This window comes from Electrophorus electricus, chromosome 11 (assembly GCF_041902795.1).
Source record: "Electrophorus electricus isolate QZ-2024a chromosome 11, ASM4190279v1, whole genome shotgun sequence".
NCBI classification, from domain to species: Eukaryota; Metazoa; Chordata; class Actinopteri; order Gymnotiformes; family Gymnotidae; genus Electrophorus; species Electrophorus electricus.
Window position 1 is genome coordinate 15,460,179 of NC_137507.1, and position 12,090 is coordinate 15,472,268.

The following is a 12,090-nucleotide window of genomic DNA, read 5'->3' on the forward strand; positions in this document are numbered from 1 at the left end:
AAACATGTTAATAAATACAGACAGGACAGCATATGGCTGAAATATATTTGTGTTCTCATTTATAATTTGTCAAATGTCAATCACACCCCTCTGCTTCCATCCTCTCGATAGCAAGCACACAGGCTGACCACAGCTCAGATGGCCAAGCTAGAAGCAAGGAAGACTGACCAATACTCAACCTGACAGTCAGACACATAAACATTTGGATGGCCTGACAGATCCGTGCTGGCTGTGCCCCAGGCTGTCAGTCACGTGTGGGTTACCGCCTCCCCTGCCGCGTTCACTGCACTATAACCTCATGCATAATGCAGCACCTCCCTCATGGCCGGATCCCCTTATTGGGTCGACCTGTACGCTCTCGAGCTTCCGCCGCCAAAATGGAGCGCAGCAGAGCGTAGCTTGTCTGCTCGAAGCTGAAGGCATTGGAAGAGATGATCCGCTCTCCAGGAGGAAAGGGCAGAAGGATTGGACAGGTGGAGTAACTACTCCACCCCCCCACCCCACCCCTTGTAATTTCCCTCCCCTCCTCCACCTGCTGTTGTAAGAGCAGCCCTGTGATTTATAGACTAATAGAGTCGTGCAGTATTTCAGTAAGGAAGGCGCTTCATAGATTGAAGGATATAATCTTCGTAGATTAGAGCCTTCAGCCCAAAATGTAAGACAACAGTGTTACATGTTGAGATTGCCCTTCTGGGTTAAACTGAGGTCATGTCAGGTTGTGTAAGGAACAGAAGAGTTCAGTGATGGTGTACACCCCAGAAGAAACACCACCCAGAGCAGACTGTCTGAAAGGCAAAGCAGAAAAGGTAATGCAAAGATGAACAAGAGCCAGACCAAACAGAACACATTTGCTCAATGTAGCCAGTATTAGCTAATAAACTGCAGGAATTTAGTCACAAGAACATACATTTATATAGTACTCTATGGTAACTTGCTATAACCAGTGAAAAAACATGGTAGGAAAACATTGTAGTCTTTGGAAGGGTGTGTATGTATGTATGTATGTATGTGTTTGTGCGTGTGTGTGTGCATGTGTGTGCATGAACACACGGGTGTGTCTGGTCAGCTCAGAGCAACCCGGCAGGACCTGAGTGCTCAATGTGAGAGCTTGGATTAGTTTCCATGGCAACCCTCAGATGTTGACTGTGGATTGTTTTTCGCCATCGAACTTGGGAGCGCTGTGCCGCGTGGGCGGGGCCTGGGAGCTCTGCGCTGTGTGGGTGGGGCCTGGCTGTGGAAATGTCAAGGAACCCTAATATTAGCCAACACCAGGATGACAAGCTAGAAGGACATGTTGCTCTTGTGTGTGCTTGAATTAGAGCTGGCAAAAAAAAAAACCAACGCTCAAAACATCCTGAAAACATGTTCAAAACCTCCCTTGTCAGTTATCACTTGAATACTTAGTCATGTGAGTGGGCTCTTGCATGATATATTCTCAGAATAGAGCTCTCCAACATGCCGATTTTCAACATGGGCCCTGTATGCCAACCTGATTTAGAAAATTATTTTGGTTGGTCAAAACATTGTTTTGCAGGAGACAAGGTAGTAGCGATGGAGTAATGAAGTATGTAAACATTCCAACTACATGACCAAAATGCTGTTTATGGAAATGGTTTTTCAAAGCCAAAAAAGCAAAATCTATGTTGCTATCCAAACACACATGGACTGCACTAGATTATGTCAGCATGTCCTAATCCTGCATCAGATAATGAACAAGCCCTGCAGGAGTTTTAAATGGGAGAGTAAGAGTAAGAAAAACACCAGTCAGGGCTCCTCCAAGACCAGGAACCCAGACGGGAACCACTGGATTATATTATTATAATTTTAGAAGACTATAGGTATAGAGATTATAGCCTAAGTTTAGAAAAAGAAAAAAGAAAGAGAGTGAGAGGGAGGGAGGGTGGGAGAGAGAGAGATTCTCATGTTGGAAGATAATGAGGTTAAACAGCACATCTGCATGGTATAAGAACTCAAACCCGCGAGGAGAAGCACGTCTATTTCCCAAGGGTGTGAACGTATTAGGGAGAGGAGCTTTAACATGTGCGTTAATTTTCTTGACCTCTTACCTCCTTTTATCACAAAGAAGGAAGGAATGTGTCATTTTACACAGATGTGTGATTAGTCCCATCTGTTGTTTTGGTGATGGAGGAAGTGGGAGGGAGATGATAGGGGGACTTATCTCTCCAGTGCCCTATTTGGTCAGCTGTGATTTGGCCTGTGTGTGTGCGTGTGTGTATCTGTGAGTGAGAGGAAGGGAAGGGAAACATGCCCTTTCTTGGTTGGGATGCTTGGAGTTGAAGCAGGACCAGAACTCCCAGGGAATATCACCGTGGCAACCTCCTCGAGGCCTCTCATCCCTGCTGTGCTGCAGGCGCTACAGAAAGTCCCGAGACCCACGAGCCTTGTGAGTCAGCTGGGAAGAGGAGCTCTCTCTCTCTCTCTCTCTCTCTCTCTCTCTCTCTCTCTCGCTATCTTTCTCTCATTCTCCTTGTCACTCTCATTCTGTCTCTCACCTTCTCTCTCTCTCCCTGTCGCTCTCTCACTCTCTCTTGCTCGCTCCATCTCAAACAACCTCTTGCTCTCTTACTCCGTGTTTCACTTTCTGCAGCTCCTACCATGCGGCAGACACCACTATGCCTAAGAGCTTATTAAAAGCTCCCCTGGGACACCGGCATCACGCGGAACACACATGCAGCATCTCACCGTGCGTGGCACATCACTTAAAACACACTCACCCGCAACAAGGCGAACCCTTCTGGTACTTTACTGAGGTGAGAAAACAAGCAGGAAGACGAGAGGGAGGAGGTTATCGGGTGAGTGTCACATCTCTTTAACTGAGGAGCCATGTTTAGTTGGCACAGGTTTCACTCTCATCCAGAGCCAGGCTCTCCCGATCACTGCAGTGCAAAAGATTCGCCCAAGGCCTTCTAGTACTGCTCAGCCATTCCGTTCCCACATGCTGTGGTATTTCATATTCCATCAAGCCATCGGACTGTGCTAATAACGGCTGAACTGGTAATGGATGTTTCCAACACGCCTCCTCCTCGGGGGCCTGAGGTGAAAGGGCGTGGCCCTAGACAGTAGAGGCGGCGCTTAAATACACATATGATTAAACACAAATCCCTACCTCTTCTTCTGGCCTTTACTTTCCACACAGAAAAATAGACCTCGTGTATATGCGGCCGATGCTGATCGACCTGGAGGACAACTGACAACAACAAGCTGAATGTTTGTTTGTGTGTGTGTGGGGGGGGGGGATGTCTGTGTTAGTGTGTGTGTGAAGACAGAATGTGACTGTGAAGGTATAAAGGATCAACACTGCCACAATCCAACTCCCTAAATCACTCCCTAACTCTCCTTCTCTCTCTCTCCCTCCCTCCTTCTCTCTCTCTCTCTCTCCCTCTCCCTCTCTCTCTGTTTGAGGGTGCACATTTAGACAGACCATGAATTATTCAGCGTGCAACACTGCAGGCTTGCCCCGCCCCTCACCTCGCCATCTCACTCTCCGCCAAATTCTGCTTTTCTTCTTTCCACGTTGCTTTAGCTGAGAGAAAGAGAGAGCAAAAAAGCAAGAATGAAAGGGATAGAAAGAGAGACAGAAAGAGAGAGACAGTACCTTCTCTTTAACATGCGCAGAGCATATCTGCAGGAAATTCAGGGGGTATGGAAAATGTTCTCTCTCTCTCTCTCTCTCTCGCTCTCTGTGTCTCCAGCACACACACAAGTGTGCACACACATACACACACACACACATGATGAGGGAGTGCGGCACATAAAACAGCAGGACTCTCCAGCTCTTTGGGAACCCCTCCCCCTTCACCGCACGAGCGCTGTCTGGTTCAGCGCTACGTTTCAGATCCCTCTAGTTCGCAGCCTCCACCTTCCCAGCATGTTTTTGTCTTCTCTTTTTTTCTTCTCCTCTCCTCCTAACGCAGTGCTTTAACCTCCTCTCTCTGCCACCCTCCTGTCTGATTCGTTGAGTCATGGAGATCTTCATGGTGACCCTCCCCTCCTCCTCACCTCCCCACCCCTCCGTCATGAGAGTGACGATGAGGTAGGGAAGAAAATAAAGACACTGACGCACATCTGCAATAACATCAGAGCTGATTCATAGAGTGAGAAATTGAGATAGATAGATAGAGAGAGAGAGAGAGAGAGAGAGAGAGAGAGAGAGCTAGAGAGAGAGAGAGAGAGAGAGAGATAGAGAGAGAGAGAGCTAGAGAGAGAGAGAGAGAGAGAGAGAGAGAGAGAGAGAGAGCTAGAGAGAGAGAGAGAGAGAGAGAGAGAGAGAGAGAGAGAGAGAGATTTGCAGAACCAAGCTGCTAGCGCAGAAAGCTTGGCCACTAGCTGGCTGTGACAGTTCCAGTAAGCGGTGCACAGCAGGGGCTGAGTGCGGCCAGCGTGGGAAGTCCAGCAGGGTGCAGTAATGAACTAAAGCGGCAGCGTTTCCAAGAACATGGCTGACTGGAGAGTGGCAGCCTCACTTACAGGAAAAGAGAAAACGATGAGCACAGTGAGGCCAGCAAATGTCAACGAGCACTCCCAGAGGTCATAGTATGAGCTGGAGTCTTCCAGCAAGCATGGCTGTTGGAGGGATTACTGATTAAAACTGCTGTGGAGTAACTGAGTGCACAGATATGAGACAGTTAAGGAATGTACAGTGATACATCAGGTCATTTAAAATGAGTGTAGATTTTTGTGTTTCAGATGTTTGGGGGAAATCACAAATGTGTGTATTTGTGTGTGTGAGTGTCTCTCTCTCTCTCTCTCTCTCTCTCTCTCTCTCTCTCTCTCTCTCTCTCTCTCTCTGTGTATGCAAATGAATGGCAGGTGTTTCCCAGTTTTGGAATGACAGACTGCTGCTGTGTTTGGAATTCTGGAGGAACGCTGTCTCGGTGGAGTAAGCAGGTTGCCATGGCGACCCCTGCTCCAGTGTCTGACAATGCCTTGTTTTTGGTAGTATGATACAGCGAAGTGTCTGTGTTGTGTTGTGCCCTGTGTGTGTGTCTGTGTATCTGGTAGGTGTGTTTGGAGCTTGCCAATCACCACATGGACACAAAAAGTCCATTATTAACAAGGTTACATAACATGTTTCCAAAATCCTGTAGGGCACAACAGGCTCCACACACACACACACACACACACACACACACACACACACACACACACACACACACACACACACACAGAGAGAGAGAGAGAGAGAGAGAGAGAGAGAGAAGGAGAGACTCCCTCAGCTGCTTTCCATACAGGAGTGTGACTTGAGCAGACCTGCATAGTCTGTTCAGATCACCAGAGTCATGCAGAGTGTATAGTTGCTGTTTGTTAAATATAGAGGATCAGACAGCATCTCAGCCGTCTGAGGAACGTCCAGTGCTGCTCCAGGTCTGATAAGAGTGGCAGTAGTGTATGAGAGCAGGGTCTTAGGGATCACCAGACTGGCAGGTACCACCATCCCATCTGTCTTCCATGGAGGACACACTTACATGCCTAACATCTGAGTACACCTGCAGTGTTCATTGATTTATGGGACACTCCTTAGGGCTTAGGGGCATATTCTGTAGATAACACACACACACACACTGAGCAAAGTCCTTAAGGGTAAGAAAAGAATGAACCATGTTGGGAATGTACGCAGCTGCATGCATGTTGTACTTGACAGAAGTACAGAGACAAGGAGTAAAGAACGCAATGGCTGTATATACTTTCCTACTTTTCCCTTTTCTCATTGTTAACCCAAAGTCCTGCATGTGGGCAGACACATTTAAAAAGCAGCTGCACTGGTGCCACATGGTACTGAAAAACAAAAACTGGGGACACGCTAAATGCCCCTGCACGTAATCCTGTAACCACCATGGGGTCATTTGAGGCCAAATTCATTTGCAGCAGCTATCGGCAAGACTAGCTCCTCACGGGCAGTCCGCTGGCCCACCGTATTCCCCTCGGAACACGAGCCTGCAGGCGGAACCGACGGAGCAGATATTAGTTTCCTCTGCCCTGCATCCTGCCAGCTCACATTTTAAAAAGATTAGACAAAGTGAAACTGTCAGTGATCTGAATGACACACATCACACTAACACCGATTGCGTCACTCAGGGCCTGAAACAGCTCATTTCTCTGCCCAGTGCTGAATGGGAAAGGCTTTGCTCTGTTCATCCATGAAGGAGGCCATTGGAGGAAAACAAGCGACATATTCGAGTCTCTTACAGATCGGAATTGTTCACATGTATCCCAGGCCATGGGGAAAAACACACTGTTTGTTTTGCCAGGAGAAGGGAGGACCTGTTCACACACTGTGCCTCTGTGTGCTGTCCTCAGGGACCAGGAGGGTGGCGAGGGCTGCAGTGTTCGGGGGATCCAGCAGGGGGCCTGCGTGAGCAGCCTTGGTGGAGGGCGCGGCTCCACGTTCAGGTCAATGAGTTCCTTTTTGTGATGAGCAGAGCAGAGCCCCGTCCTGCAGCCACACAGGGAGCACGTTCAATACAGTACTTCACATCCGCTCTTCACCGTGGATGCAACACACACACACACACACACACACACACACACACACACACACACACACAGACGCACACAGACACACACACACACACTCCAGGTCTCTTATATCATATAACTCAGCTGCAGGCAGTTTTGATAAGATAAGGCCCTCCAGAACAGTGCTCGTCCATGCACTCCCCCATGAAGACACACACATGCAGATGGGTGCAACCTGGCACTGACACCAGCAACGTACACACCCACACACACAGCACCCCGAGTCCCACGGCCTGATGGAGAATGTGCGAGACTCGGGGGCAGCGTGGGAATGCAGCGCAGCAGACACCACGAACGCGGCCAGCGCGATGTCAGGCCCGTTGTGGAAGAAATTCTGATCCTGGCGGGAAGAAAAAGAGGCGTGGAGCCGAAATGAACCCAGCACCCTCTGGCTTGATTGAAAGTGTCTGGTAGGCCAGATGTGTCCGACCGATGGAGTGTGCATTGCGGCAGTCGGGCCCCTCCCCCTCCTTCTCTAGAGCCGTGGCCTCTCCAGTGCATGTGAGAGTGTGCCTGTGTGCGAGGGAGTGAGGGTGCATTTTTAGCATGTGTGCATGAGTGTATGTGTTTGTGAGGTTGTGAGAGAGTGAATGTGGGTGAACGTGCGCGAAGGTGTGTTTGTGTGTGTGCGCGCGTGTGTGTGATGCAGACATGAAGCGAGAGTGTGAGAGCAGCAGGGTTGTGTTACATTAATAAAGCGGTGCTGTGATTTGCTGGGCTCTTCTGCCGCGCCGACTGCAGTGTGAGTCTGGGTGAAATGGGGTCATGCTGGCAGCCGTTCAGCACCGCGGCTGGTCCAGCCCAGCCCAACCCAGCCCAGTCACGGTGCAGCAGTAGCATTTACAGCTTACTCACACACACACACACACACACACGTGCTGATGTCTACAACATAATGCCTTGATCACTCGTTGAGGTTCTGAGGCTGCTACTGAATACTGAACACGGTATTGCTGCTGTAACATTCTCTCTCCTACTGCTGCACTGTTCGTTACTCACTATTGGTTCTGGGCTAGAGTGCTGAAGTGTGCAGTACGCACACACATACACACACACGGGTCTGTGCTCCTGTGTCACTGAGTACACACTTACTGCACGCAGCTCAGCAATGCACCACAGAGGCTGTACATAGGCCACATGACTGCTAAGATACAATACTATAAGATACAACATATATTAATTATTGCCACACTGACTTTAGGAATAGGAATTAAATACTGTTTTGCACATTTTGTGTGGTGTAGCACAGCTAGCATCACGTTTTATTAACCTGGCCCACTGTATCTGTAGTATACCCCTGATTCACTTCTATGATACACTATAACTATACACTGAATTGCCAGTTTATTAGAGGACCGATTCTACAGATGTATTTTAGACTACCAATCCTTTTTGAGGTCAGTTCTTTGTATTTGGAAACTACTGTATTCCCAAATTTTTAGAAGACTAAAAGCAGTGGGACAATCTTATAAAAATGATTGTTTAGTACTTTAGTCTATACTGTTTAGTCTGTACCTGTTTAGTCTGTTTAGTCTGTACCTGCCTAGAGTCTGCGAACCTCAGACGAACCTCAGACATGCACAGATGCTGGCTATCTTCCCTGCTAATGTATTTGCTAGGTCTGTATTGCAGCCATTAACCATTTTCAGTTTCTGCTTCATTTCAGGGTTTCTTGCCATCAGTCTCATCTCTGGTAAATGAAATGGATGTGTAAAAGGGATCAAGCTGAGGTGATCAACTCGGCATTCTGCCTCTTGGCTTTGAAATGGTTCCTTCAGAATGATCTTGAGTCACTGTCCTGCTGCAAAGTGAAGAGCCATCCAACACCACACTAACCTGAGTTTGAGCATTTAAAACGCTTCTGTACACATCAGAACTCATCCAGCTGGTTCTGTTGACAAGGACAATATCCATAAACACAAGCGATCCAGTTCTATTAGCGGTCAGGTACACCTACAGCTGCCGCTACCTCCACTCTGTTTCATAGACGAGGACCGTGAGCAGTGCCTTTATTCTCCACACCATCCTCCTTGCACGACTCTTCTATGGGTCACTCTGGGTCATCTTATATCTTCATCTCATCTCTCTACAAGACCTTGCCAGCAGTAAGGATTTGTCTGCTAATAAGGTTCATTTAGGGTTAAAGCTAATCTCTGTACTCATATAGTCATTACGAGTCTCTGTACTTTCTTCCAAACCTTTCAGTAGAAGAGCACAGGGGGCCTGAAATGTGTCTTATTGAGCTTCTCAGGAGTGTAGTATATTCAGTGAAGCAGATTTAAGAGAAAGGAGTTCTCGTCGGCTATTGAAGTATCTCGATATAGAAATATCTTATTTTGCAAATGTTTTTTTCCACTGCTCTTTATGCCTTTGTTGCTAATGTCCCATAGTGAATTGAACATAAACCAAACATATCGCTTTGCATTTTGTCTTCTTAACAGTTCATTTAGTTTTGTGGGTGTAAGAGGCACCGGTCACCCTCCTTGTCTGACCCAAAATAGTTTCTAATTTGTAAATATTTAAAATGTGTTTGTGTCATGCAGTTGGTATTGCTGCTTTATTTGGCCATGTGGTTAGTAGATAAGTGAGCTGAAGCATGTATTCTGCTGTTCCATAAGTGTGTAATATTATCTCATAGTATCTTTGCTAGGACAGGATCGCTATAAAGTGGTGTGTTTAGATAAATGGGCTCATGATTACCAGTTCTCTTTATTTATTTATTTATTTATTTAACAAATCACTAACTATAATTTATAGATGTGTTTAATATACGGGCTCTAAGATTTATGAGTGTGGTAGAAGGGACTAGAGTAAGATGGCTAGACGCATATTCACTGGTCAAATTGTAAAAGAAATTGAGGAGGGGGGGGATGGGTGGTTTCACCTAAGGCGGTGGGAGGGTGGAATAATGCATCTTGTGCCTGTCTAAATCTGCACTATGGAGGCTGCACGCGCTGAACTAAATACTTCATATATGGGATCAGCCTCAATTTTTTTTTGTTTTCAAAACAATGGTTATATATTTTGCCCACATCGTGATTTGGTTTGAAGAACTCACCTGTATAATTAAAATATTGATAATATACATCTTATGTGATATAACAAAATTGATCAAGACAAGATGCAATGTTGGGATGCCAAGTTCAAACTGTCATGCACTGAGTGACCCAATCGAACATCTGGAAAGCAGGGAGACCAAGTTCTCCTTCGTCCTTAAGTTTAACACTAGCAGGTTTATTGCTCCATAAAAATGAGCAACCTTGCTGTTCCGGCTTTTAAAGAAATGCTGAGGCACTGACGTAAGCAGACATGGAAATTTGGGAAGAATCATCTTTTTGCAGTTTATATGTCTAATTAATGAATTAGGCAATCATTTGCATACTTGATTCTTAGCAAATTAGCAAAGTTGGTTTTGACGCACCATTTCCAGAATGTCCTACTTTACAGGCTGGGACACTTTTCTGGCCCTCATGTTGTGAGACGACAGCAGACTTTGGCTGCAGATGCCATATCTGAAAAGAAAACAAGACTGTTTGTAAGTTCTCATTTGCATGAACTAACAATGCAACAAAGTTTTCTAAGAAACAACTGAGAAGGCAATTGTTCAACTATATTTGGTCCTCTTTAAAACAACCAAGCAAATAAATAAATAAATAAAACAAGGCCAACATTCTTACACAGTTAATCAAAAAACACGCATTTATACCTTCAAAATAAAGCTGATGGACTATAATTTCATAAAATGCTGTATAATTTAGTTTGCAATGTATTGGTTGTGTCTGTCCAAATATACATAGACTACATGGTATATAGTTCATATATAGTTTTGCACAAATTCCTTCTAAAAATAACATATAATAAATATGTACAATAAATATGCTTAAGGGCAGAAAATTATTGCAAAAGTGCAGTGAGATTATTTGTATGCAGAATAAAAACAAACCACAAATATACATATATGATGAATCTGCTCATTACTCTCAGGAGTGTAATAAAACTGTTTGGTGTAGCTTGTGCAATAATAACGTTATATTTTTTAGAAGCATAAGTAATTCAAACCAAAAATAGCCTGAGAATAGCCTCTCTCTTCTCTCATTCAGTAATAACCAACAGTGCTGCTCCAGTAGCACTACAGGGCAGTAGAGCAACACTTAACATGCTTAGTAGCTGGCCAAATAACTCCCACCTTCACTGCTAAATAAAGCCCAATTCACTATTCATTTCTCTCTCTCTCTCTCTCTCTCTCTCTCTCTCTCTCTCTCTCTGAGGAAAAAGGGGAGTTTTGTTTCAGTTCAACAATCTCTTTAAGCTCAGAGGTATATTAAAAGCTGCACACATACACAGTTTTTGGAATGTGTCTATTTGAGATATAAGTGGGATAAGAACTTGAGATATAGTGGCCTGGTCAGACTGCCAGTGTGATGTCAGAGACGGCTAAGTGACAGATATTAACATTGTCCTCATATTTGAGTGGGTTAGATGCCGAGTGCCTATGATCTGATTTCGTTCAGCCTTGCCTTGGCTGTCTTTGCTGTTCAGCCATCATTTTCCGACGCCAGATCGAAAATCATTTCTGGGGAACCTGCAAAACTGACCTCAGATCAGCATGCTCTGCCCCTCGCTTCCAAGTTGAGTGGGAGAGCACACAACCCCTTTGCCTTTGCTATGTGCAGTTGTCAGTACAACTGGCATTTGCTAAAAATACACAGCAAGAACCCTCACATATCAGTCACGGTCAGAGCAGTCATGACATTTTCAGTGTTGCCACTTCCATTAGTTTCCGGTGGCTGCTAAGGTTAACAGGCAAATCGACTGGGAGTACACAAACGAAAACCCCCATTGCTCCGCTCGGTACACATACAGACGGTTCATTGTTCTTCCTTTTGTCTGAATGTGAGGAAACGTGTGTGCGCGCAATGAATGGGACGTTTGTGTATGTGTGTGTGAGCACACATGCGCGCGTGTGCGTTCCGCTGACACCCTAATGATGGGTTTTCAGCTTGCCAGAATCTGAGGGCGGAAAAGCAGGGGCGGCTAGCCAGTCGCGCAGTACAGACGCTCGCCGCAGCTCGCAAAAGAAAAAAAAAAACAAGAAAAGAAAGGCCACTAACATTTTCTCGTGAGCGGTGGCAGCATCCCACATCTGTAATTAGGCATCCGTAGCCTTTGAAATGCACGGGGTCCTCCAAATTCCTCAGCGCAGGCTCACTGCACATGAAAGCTGCCGGCCAGCTGTCGTGTGAGGGGGAAATTGGTCCCAGATGAAGGGTTTGTGCTCCATAAAGAGAACTGCACTCCAGATGTGAGGGAGGACTACGGTCACCCCGACCACTGTTACAGTACAGCACCACTGAGTCACTGCCTCCGCAAAGCACTCTTTCTCTTATAGAGAAAGCCGGGGAAAGTCTTTGTGTGTGTGTGTGTGTGTGTGTGTGTGTGTGTGTGTGTGTGTGTGTGTGTGTGTGTGGAAATGCTATGGCCCAGTTTTAAGGCTGTCAAGAAAATGCCACATGCAGTGCAGATAAACCAGATCTATGCATCTGACTCACACTG

At 46.1% G+C, this 12,090-nt stretch overlaps 1 long non-coding RNA gene across 1 annotated transcript; it reads right to left on the minus strand.

The window, feature by feature from the left end:
- Nucleotides 1-473: 473 nt before the first annotated feature.
- On the minus strand, nt 474-11,860 carry LOC145659924 (uncharacterized). Its single transcript, XR_014126096.1, has 3 exons — nt 11,649-11,860; nt 9,959-10,049; nt 474-785 (listed from the first exon to the last, which is right to left on the minus strand). It is a non-coding gene; the product is annotated as an uncharacterized LOC145659924 (long non-coding RNA).
- Nucleotides 11,861-12,090: the final 230 nt, after the last annotated feature.